Consider the following 10,955-nt stretch of genomic DNA (forward strand, 5'->3'; position numbering starts at 1 on the left):
CGCCCTTCTACCCTATAATAGGGCACTCAGGGCAGCTTTCAAAAATAAAATCAGACATGTACGTAATAAAATTGTAAGCAGTAAAATCACAAAAACATTAAAATAAATTAAAATACATAAAATACAATACACACACACACATACATATATATATAAGGATTGGTACTAAAGGGACTACAATGGTAAAATTAAACATAGAAGACATAAAATCAGTGTCTATTTAAAATAGTTCTATTTGCTTCACTGTAACCTGGTGGAACAGGGAGGTAAACATGATCTATAACTAAAAACCACAAACTCAAAATCAGAGCTTGGAAAAGTTACTTTTTTGAACTACAACTCCCATCAGCCCAATCCAGTGGCCATGCTGGCTGGGGCTGATGGGAGTTGTAGTTCAAAAAAAGTAACTTTTCCAAGCTCTGCTCAAAACTATAACTGGAACAAATATACCTGCTTATTAACGATATAAAGCTTAATGGTGTTATTTTATTTCTTACATTTATATCTTGCCTTTCTTTCATCAGCGTAACCCAAGGCAGCATGCATGGGGTTTCCAGGCAGTCTCCCATTCAGGCACTGACCAGGCCCAGACCAGACCTGCTTAGGTTCAGCAAGGTGGTGGCCTCATGTGACTTCAGACTATAGCCTGGGACTGGAACTGATAGAAAATAAAATGAAGATAATACTTTGACATTACCGCAACTTAAAGTAACTTTGAAAATATCTTAAAGTGATGTGATAGATATATTTGCATAAGCTAATAAATTAAAACGAAATAAAAAGATGAACAGAATGAATCATCTATTTTCCTCCCTCCAGCCCACTACTTGTGTATTTTTACTCTACGTTTCCTAGAATATTAGATTGAAGAAAGACATAGGTACCTACGAGGCGGTAGGCCTGAAGCCTTCAGCAAGGCATGCCAAAGCAGGGCATAGCAGAGCAGCACTTGGTCGTCATCAAGCGAATGGGGGAGCCTCACCTCTACTTCGAAGGCATCCAGGGAAAGCATTCCAAATTGCCCATGAGTAAAAATACTATTCTATGTCCAACATTGTGCCCTCTAGTTGTTCTAGGACTCCAATTCCCTTAAACCTCAACCCCCATGGCCAATGGTCAGGGATGATGGCAGTTGTACCCAACATGTTGGATACCCCTGATTTGTGCAAATCAAGCCAGCTTGTCTACATTTGCATCACATGTCACTATTTTGCCGCCCTGGGCTCCTGCCGGGAGGAAGGGCAGGATATAAATCAAATCAAATCAAATAAATAAATAAATAAATAAATTTTGCTAGTCAGTGGGAGGGGTGTTAAGACCCTGCCCAATTTCATTCTAATGCTAGTGAGTTAGCAGTGCTGGGTTTGGTAAGGGAGCAGGGGCTTGCACCACCCACCACCCACCGGTTGGGGCATGCCAAAAGAGTGTTATTTCATGTTGCCTCTGAACATTGTGGGCACTCTGTGCAAAGTTAGGACTGAAGTGACACTGGCATAGTGCTGGGCCCTTTGCCAACCCTGGCAAATGCCCAACTTCATCACCATCTGGAGTCAGCCCTGCGAGCCAAACACATTAGCAACCCCGGAACAATAGAAGCTTTATAACACACTGTACGATGTTTGATGTTTTTATTCACTTGCTGCCTGTTTATTCCTTTTATTCAGTTTTTCCTTTGCTTGCAGGGAATCAGTGCAGCTCATTACAGCCTCTTCATTCACAAGGAAACACAAAATGAAGGAGAGTAATCACTGGTAGCTGCTTTGATTTCAGTTCTGTCAGGCAATGCCTGAAGCAGGCAAGAAGAAAATGCCACACATTGAGAAACTCATAGAATCATAGAACAGTAGAGTTGGAAAGGGCCTCTAAGGCCATTGAGTCCAACCTCTTGCTCAGTGCAGGAGTCCAAGTTAAAGCATACCTGACAGGTGGCTGTCCAACTGCCTCTTGAATGCCTTCAATGTTGGAGACCCTACCACTGCCCTGGGTAATTGGTTCCATTGTCATACTACTCTAACAGTTAGGAGGTTTTTTTCCTGATGTTCAGCCGAAATCTGGCTTTCTGTAACTTGAGCCCATTATTCTGTACCCTGCACTCTGGGATGATGAAGCTGGCCCCCATATTGTCCCTCAGTCTTTCCTTCTCAAGGCTAAACATGCCCAGTTCTTTCAGGCTCTCCTCATAGGGCTTTGTTTCCAGTCCCCTGATCATCCTTGTTGTCCTCCTCTGAACCTGTTCCAGTTTGTCTCCACCCTTCTTAAAGTGCGGTGTCCAGAACTGGACGCAGTACTCAAGATGAAGTCTAACCAGTGCCAAATAGAGGGGAACTAGTACTTCACATGATTTGGAAACTATACTTCTGTTAATGCAGCCGAAAATACAAACTGATGCGGCACAGTCAGACCCTGGACAGCTCCCACAGGGCCTGCTAGTTCAGTTTGAGGAGATGCTGTCTCAACAAATGCCTCCAAACCTCAACTAGAATGATGGAAGAGCCATGTCCTCAGTTTGGAGTCCTCAGTGTAGAATGGGGTGCTGATGGATCCCTCTTAAGTGGAGTGACTGCTGGTGCATCATCTGAATCAGAAGCCAGCACTGGGACCCTGAAGAGGCAGGGATTATGACAGAAATTGGCTGCAGGGGTAGGTGGATCCTTGACCAGAACTCAGAGTTCATTGTACCTGAGTGAGATTGTGGACTCTGCTTTCTGACCTAGGCCTTTAAGATTAAACCCAAAATAAAAAGGATTAAAAGCTACTGTAGGAGTTCTGTGGAAGACTCGTCCACAATGGACTGGAATGAAAACAAAGTGATATCTTGCATGACTTTGCAACAAAGGGAAAAGATTGACTTCCAGAGTTTTTCTTTGATCATGGTTTCTATAGCACCAGCACTTTGAAGCTTCCCTCGCCCACAAAACCTTAGAGCTGGTGAACGAGCATAGCACACAATGTCCAATTCCCCACACACACACCTTTTGCTTGTACCCCACTCTCTCTTTGATGTATTCTGTAGTACAAGTAGACCTTTGGATTCCAGCTTTTAAGGCAAGGCTACTCTTACCCTTGTCCTTTGAAAACTGATCTTTGTGGACTACTGATCAATTCCGCCTTTGTCACGATTTCGAAAAAAATGAAGGCAGGCTTTCGAAGAACAAAGCATCCAAGATCAAAACAAATTGCTTTGCAAAACATGTTTGTTAAGTGCTTTGAGGAGGGTAGAGTCTCTTGAATTTGACCCAACTGAGATATCACTAGTTCAGCTCAACATTTCAATCTATTGATATATCCTGAGTAGCATCTGCTCTTTAGTTGTGGGGTGAATGATTGTTATTGTGGCTTCGTTGTGGGACAAATTTCAGGTATTCGGACCTGATGCCATTCATCCCACAACACAGGACCACATGTTGCTCTGGACTAGGGATGGGCAAGAATTTCAATTCAGTTCACATTTCAAGCCATATCTATCAAATTTGCACTTTCTGAAACAATATGAGAACTGAAACACAGCCATCCTTCGAAATTTATACTTATTTGAATTTTGTGATGCAGTTTGCCAAGAAAACACGGTTTACAAAAATGCATATGTCAGGGGAAAATGTGCATAAAAATGAGTATATGAGTGAAAATAACATGCAAACATGCATTATATCACAGGCAATGGCTTTCAAAAAAATGTACATGAGTCAAAACTGCCTACAAAAATGTGTTTATTAGGAGAAATTTGCACTAAAACACAGGATTTTCATGAGATTTTTTTTAAAGTTGCAAATTGATGAAGAAATGTGAAGAACTGGATTTAAGATTAGAAAAATGAGAAACTAAGAGAATGGAAATTGCCAGATCTTTCCATCTCTACTCTGGACACATCTGGGGCAAGGTGTTTGGAGAGGCACGGCCTATGACTGTTCCACTGAGCACTTTCCCCCATTTTTAAAGTTCAAACAGTGTGCTTATGGATCTGAATGTGACCCACAAGGCCTGCTTTAGTTAATAGCTCCATTCTCCACACCTTTCTCTCTCCTCCCCCTCCCCCCCCCCCGCATTTGCAACAAATATGGGTAAAAACAATGTTCTGGAAAGGAAGGTAATGCCCAAATGAAATGGACATTTCAAGAGAATCATCAATAATGATCTTAATTCCTCAGCAGTATATCTTTAAAGCTTCATTTTCCAACCACCAGATATTAGAATTCAAGGGAAGGAGTGCAGTGTGAATGGAATTCAACTGCTCTCAAATGCCAGCAAGTAACTGAGAGTTACAGTCACTTACAATATCACGCTGCAGTGGCAGATTCTGACATCCATAGCACACACAGCAAGTAGTTTGTGCAATTATATCTGGCATTTCACATAAGAAAAGAGGTTGTCAAACATGGGTTATAATTGCAATGATTTTGCAACAGCTTCTAAGCTTTTTGTCTCCAAAAAGAGAGTGTCGGATTGGGAGAACAAAATTCCTAAGAGATGGCAAATACGAACATAACAATCCTGCAGGTATTTGGATGGCATCTTAACCACTGATATAGATGACAAATTTCTGATTGTGCTTCTGATCCCGTTGGCATGCCATCAGCGCTGCAACCTCCTATTGGGATCATTTATTTATTTTCTGTACTCTGAAAGCGCTGTACATACATATCAGTTGAAACAAAACAGTCCCTGCTCGCAGTTTTACAACCTAAAAGATACAACACCAGATTAAAAAGGGACAGGATGGGAAAAGGAAAAAAGCAAATGAAGGCACCAATGCTTAAAGATAAATAGCAGTACTCTTATCATGACTAGCTGGAATGGAAACAGTTCAGGGGCAGGAGGCACCTGATGGAGCTGGTATTATGGGCTGTTCCCATGTATTTATTATGTTGATTTTCCATTAAGAGTCAATATGTATGGTATGTGTTAATGTGTAGGAGCCTGATTACACCAATATAAGCTAGCTTAGTGATACAAGCCTTGTCTATTTAAAATGATTTTCTTCCTCTCCCTTCCAGAGATTCTGGGCAGTCTGCCAGCTGGCCTGTGTTTGATAAACAAAATGAGATAAAACATAATGCTGGCTGGGAGCTATACCAGGTATTTTTACTAATTACCTAGTTGGTTAGTTGGATAGTTAATTTAGTTAATTTTCCACAGATGGCCTTCAGGCTGATGATCCTGCTAAGAAAGATCATGGTCCTTTAGGAAATAACTCCTATAAAAGGAGAACTTGCACAGCAAACTACCAGTGTTCTATTGGCCTTGTCCAAGACATAGCTGCTGTGGCCAAGGTCTGCCTCACACTCTGGGTGGGATAATTCAATTTCTTTCTGGATAAGATATTGAAATGTATTACTATGGAAATGTACTAATATAGAGATGTACTGATATACAGTACTGTAGGTGATGTCATATCTACACACATTGTAACACACTTTGATTTGATTCTGACTCAGTGGCTAAGGCCACTGTTTGCATTACTAGAAAACATGTTTAATGTCTAAAAAATAAATATTATAAGAATCATAAAGAAAATCTACTGTTGAACTCCCATTTATTTTCATGATCTCCCAAGCCCCAAGAAGTCTCCAATCATTAGTCTGCCGATTCAGATGACTGCTGCTGGTAAATCTGCAAGCGTAGGTGTGCACAACATCTGACATATAAAGACTCTGAGTAGCCAACAGGCAAAGAGGAGAATGTAAGACCCTTGATCCTGTGCATTCACAGGAAAGAGAGCATCTTGCTGGTTTCACTGGTCTTCTGGCAGAGCTGATGGAATTAGCCCTGCTTCTCATCTCTCCCACCGAAGCAGGCTGCTACCAAGTGACAGTTGATTATTCACACAAACAAGCCTGCTGGTTATTAGCAACATTTTAGTTGTTTATTTAAACCATTTCTATACCATTGTTCATTGAAATTCCACAGTACATAACAATATCAATACAATCCTCTAAAGCAGTGGTCCCCAAACTTTTTCCCGCACAGACCACTTGAAAATGGCTGAAGGTCTTGGTGGACCACTTTGTGATTCTTCTGCCTGTCGCAGCAATTATAATGCACTGTGCTAGGTGGTTTTTACTTGCATTTTTGCAGAAGTGCCACGGACCACCTGAATGAAACTCACGGACAACTGGTGGTCCATGGACCACAGTTTGGAAAGCCCTGCCCTAAAGCCAATGCATTAAAATACAGGAATACAAATGATACAACAGCATTCCACTAAAGCAGGGCTGACAAGCCTTTTTCAGCCTGGCAGCTGCATTCCCTCCCACGTACTCTCTGGAGCAATTAATATGAGTCTCACCTCTGTTCAGTAGGCTAGTTCCTACCTTCCACCCAGGCAAGCAAGAGCATTATCAGAGTTCAAAGATACATTCCAGCCAAGCAAAAACACTCATGGAGGGTGTGGCCTAAGGAGAGGGGGGGTGTCAAGGGAGGAGGTGTGGCCTGGAGAGAGTTCCAAGGGCCAAGCAGAGGGGCCTGGAGGGCCGCATTTGGCCCACAGCCTTGAGGTTCCCCACCCTTGCACTAAAAAGTTGGTATCAATGACCAGCAAATGCCCCCGTCAACAAACAGGCTCACAGGCTTTTAGCATGCACTGAAAACATTTGTGCTTGCCTTATTTCATGTGATAGTACAAACCACAGAGTTATACCATCATGGCCTGGTGCCAGCAGTCATCTCAGTCAGTCAGCTGCCTGCCAGCGCCTCTGAAATCTGGGCATTGCTCTGGCAGCTGACAGATGCAGTTAACTGCTGGTACTGCACATGGGTGGTGCAGCGTTCTCCCCCAGCATACACCCTCTGTGCCACCAGTGTCCTCTGCAGTTGGCCAGCATGTTTCCAAAGGAAAGCAATTTCGACACTGTCTCAAGCACCAGGGTGGGTGCATTCAGATCTTCAACCCACTCCAGAAGGGAAGGCAATGTAGATTTATAACATAACACACACACACTTGCAAACAGTTACTTGTCTTATGAACTGGCTCGAATATCGACCACATTCACACCATACATTTATTCCACTATTATTCCTCTTTAAGCAGTTCTGGCTTCCCCTAAAGAATCCTGGGAAGTGTAGTTTGTTAAGGATGTTAGGAGACCCCTATTCCTCTCACAGAGTGACAGTTCCCAGAGTTCTCTGGGAGGAGGGATTGACTGCTAAACCACTTTGGGAATTGAAACCCTGTGAGGAGAATAGGAGTCTCCTAACAACTCTCAGCACCTTTTACAAACTTCCCAGGATTTCTTGGGGGAGGCCAGAATTGCTTAAAGTGGAATAAGAGTGGAATAAATGTATGTTATGAATTTGGCCATCATCTGAACTGGCTGTAATGCTGTTCACATCTTGCCTGGGAGAGTGAGAAGCGCATACTTCCTATTTGCTTCCGGGCGAGATTCAAGGTGCTGGTTTTGACCTATAAAGCCTTACACGGCGTGGGACCTCAATACCTTGTGGAACGCCTCTCTCGCTATGAACCTACCCGTTCACTTCGTTCAGAATCTAAGGCCCTCCTCCGGGTACCAACCCATCGGGAAGCCCGGAGGCTGGTTACGAGATCTAGGGCCTTTTCTGTGGTGGCCCCTGAGTTGTGGAACAGCCTCCCCGAAGAGGTACGCCTGGCGCCTACACTTCCATCTTTTCGGCGCCAGGTAAAGACCTTTTTATGCTCCCAGGCATTTTAATCTTCTTAACTTTTTTAATCTTTTAATCTGTATTTTAATTTTTGTAGTATTTATTTTGTTTTTGCTGTGCTTTTCGTTGTTTGTTTGTATATGTTTTGTATTTTTATTATGATATATTGTATTTTATTTTGTTTGTTCACCGCCCTGAGAGCTATTTCGCTAAGGGCGGTATATAAATTGAAATAATAAATAAATAAATAAATAAATAAATACTTGCAGGGGCGGGGAACTTTTGGCCTTCCAGATGTTGCTGAACTACAACTCCCATCAGCCTCAGCAAGCATGGCCAATCACCAGGGATGATGGGAGTTGTAGTTCATTGACATCTGGAGGGCCAAAGCTTCCCCACCCCTGTTTCTTTCTCTGCTGCTGTCTCACAAAATATTACAATGAATGCTACATTTGATCTCAGAGTTTTAATTCTTAGTGGTTTTTGGCTTCTTGATGTCCTTTATTTTGCTTTGTTTTTGTCAGGCATCAGATATGAAAGCTGAAAAGACATGTCAAGGCACTAGAATTTTGTATTTCTGTACTTTTAATCTTTTGTACACCGCCCAGAGAGCTATTCGCTATGGGCGGTTTAAAAATGAAATAAAATAAATAAATAAAATAAATAAATAGAATAAATAGCAATGCACGTTATCTTTCAAACACTGTCACATGCAAAATATGTGTTTTGTCAGCTGCTGTCAGATAGCCACTAGTCCAGCCTCCCTCAACCTTGGCTCTCCAGATGTTGTTGGGAGTTGTGGTCCATCAACAAATGGGGACCCAAAGTTAGGGAAGGGGGAACTAGTGAAAACAAAATGCCAATCCAATCTCAGAGGTCAAATGCAGATACCAAATAAAATCCTAAGGGTATTAGACAACCAAATTTGTACAGGAGACATTTGAGGAGAATTTTTGGAAACAGGTCCCTTTCAGCACTAGTCACCAATGAACTTAACTATCCAGACTTCTCTCTTATTCTGAGTATTCCCCAGTTTTCACATTATGGGTGGTATTCAATGCTAGAACTCAGAGTTGTTCTCTGTTCTCTGGAACAGTGAAACGTGAACCTGGCCTCTTTCGTACACCTTACTTGCCTCTAATTACATTAATTATCTCAAGGCAAGGCTCATTCCTTAACCAGTGGCTTCTGAGAGTGGTCTGGCAGCTGCAGTTAAGGAGATTCAGGGCATATGAAGAAAAGGCCAGCCCTGATCTGATTTAGAGTGATGTAAGAGTTCCGATATGGTTTTACATAACCGAAAGAGAGGTTTTTAACTAACACACGTTGCCCACTAGGGAGGCAAAGACTGATCTAACTTATTTTCTTACTTAGAAAAGAAATAGACTTTTTGGAGGATGAAAGAGGTGTGGGTTGGGAAGATCCATACTCTTATAAACTATTCATATAAAATGCACTGGCAATTAATTGGCTTGAAAAGAAAAGTATACATCGTGGGGAAGGATTGGGGCAAACCTACTACAGAAGAGGCATGGGACAGTGAATAGTAAAAGAACCACCTTGAGTGAACATATAAATACCAGCTCAGTGATAATATATTCCTTGGAGGCAAATGTGAGGAAGCCCAGGCCATCAGTTTCTCAAGCTGGCCTGAGAATATTTTTGTAGCAATTGCTTATTCTAATACTTTTAAACTGTAAACTGCCTTAGGTGAATACCAGTTGCTAGTAGCTGCAGGTGAGGAGAATGCTGTTGTGCTTGTGTCCTGCTTGAGAATGAGCTCATCAGGTGTTTGCAACAATGGCGAACAATTGTCTCAGGAAAGCCAAGGAGCCCAAGTGGGACTGTGCACTCTCTCTCTGGAAGCCCACCGCTGCCTGGGTCAGAGCCAAGGCTGAGGCACAGCCAAGAAAGAGAGGGAGATGCTGGCTTCTGACCCAACCAGATGGTCGGGTTTATAGGACAAAACAAATATATGGTTCTAACTCTAGTAGAGTAAATATGGCTAAAACGGAATGAGCAATAACCAGCCCCACTCTCCACCCTTTGTCCTGATTTACACAGTCCAACAGAATAAATAAAGCAATCAAGCTTTCTCCAGTAAAATATATAAAAATTGTTTACACATGAACACTTCATGTACACAGTGATACAGGCACAGCTTAGAAGAAATGGAGGTTACTTTCAGCCCATAGTTTTCAGCTTCTGGCAAGCTGGCTGACCTCAGGAAAGCCACATTCTGCGGGTTCAGCTAGAAGAGGAAGCGGGTGCTCTCAAGTTATTCCATCTAATAAAAGCAAGATTTATTTGATAGGAGGCAAGCGCTGCCTGGAAGAACTGATCAGGTTACTCTGATGCCACTCTGATGCCAGGTTAAGCCCTCTGCCCCAAATGCAAAATGTAACCAAAGGAGGAAAGCGTGCAAGGTCATGACAGCAGGCAGGAGGCGGGGAACATGAGCAAGAGAGCGCTATTGCGCTCAGATCCTACTTGTGGGCATCCCATGGGCATGTGGTCAGCCACTGTGAGAACAGGATGCTGGACTAGATGGGCCACTGGCCTGATCCAGCAGCCAGTCTCTTCTGAAGTTCTTATACAAATAAATAAATAAACAAATGAGATTTTGGTCTGCATCTAGTAGTAAGTTTGAAATCTGCATAGAGGTGGGCCCAAACATGAGGCCATCTAATGTGGGAGATTTGGGGCAGCACAATGGGAGACAGACTCATCCAACCCATACAACACACAGCCCTACAGTTGTTCTCTTGCACAGCTCCCATCTGTTTGTGTGGGATGCTACCGGGGTGCTCAGCCACACTCCCTCCTTGAGCGTTAACTCTTTGATTCATTGAGCTGCACTCTGTGCAAAGTGAGCAAAGTGTGGGCTTCTGCAAACACAACAGAAGAAACACGCCATGGTGTGCAAAGTACTACACCTAGGGAAAAGAAACCAAATGTACAGCTATAAGATGGGGGATACTTGGCTCAGCAGTACGACATGTGAGAAGAATCTTGGAATTGTCATTGATCACAAGCTGAATATGAGCCAACAGTGAAATGTGGCTGCAAAAAAGGCAAATGCTATTTTAGGCTGCATTCACAGAAGTATAGTTTCCAAATCATGTGAAGTACTAGTTCCCCTCTAGTCGGCACTGGTTAGGCCTCATCTTGAGTACTGCGTCCAGTTCTTGACACTGCACTTCAAGAAGGATGCAGACAAAGTGGAACGTGTTCAGAGAAGGGCAACCAGGATGATCAAGGGACTGGAAATAAATGATTGAAAGAACTGGGCATGTTTAGCCTTGAGAAGAGAAGACTGAGGGGAGATATGATAGCACTCT

The sequence above is a fragment of the Rhineura floridana genome, chromosome 12 (assembly GCF_030035675.1).
Source record: "Rhineura floridana isolate rRhiFlo1 chromosome 12, rRhiFlo1.hap2, whole genome shotgun sequence".
Taxonomy (NCBI): Eukaryota; Metazoa; Chordata; class Lepidosauria; order Squamata; family Rhineuridae; genus Rhineura; species Rhineura floridana.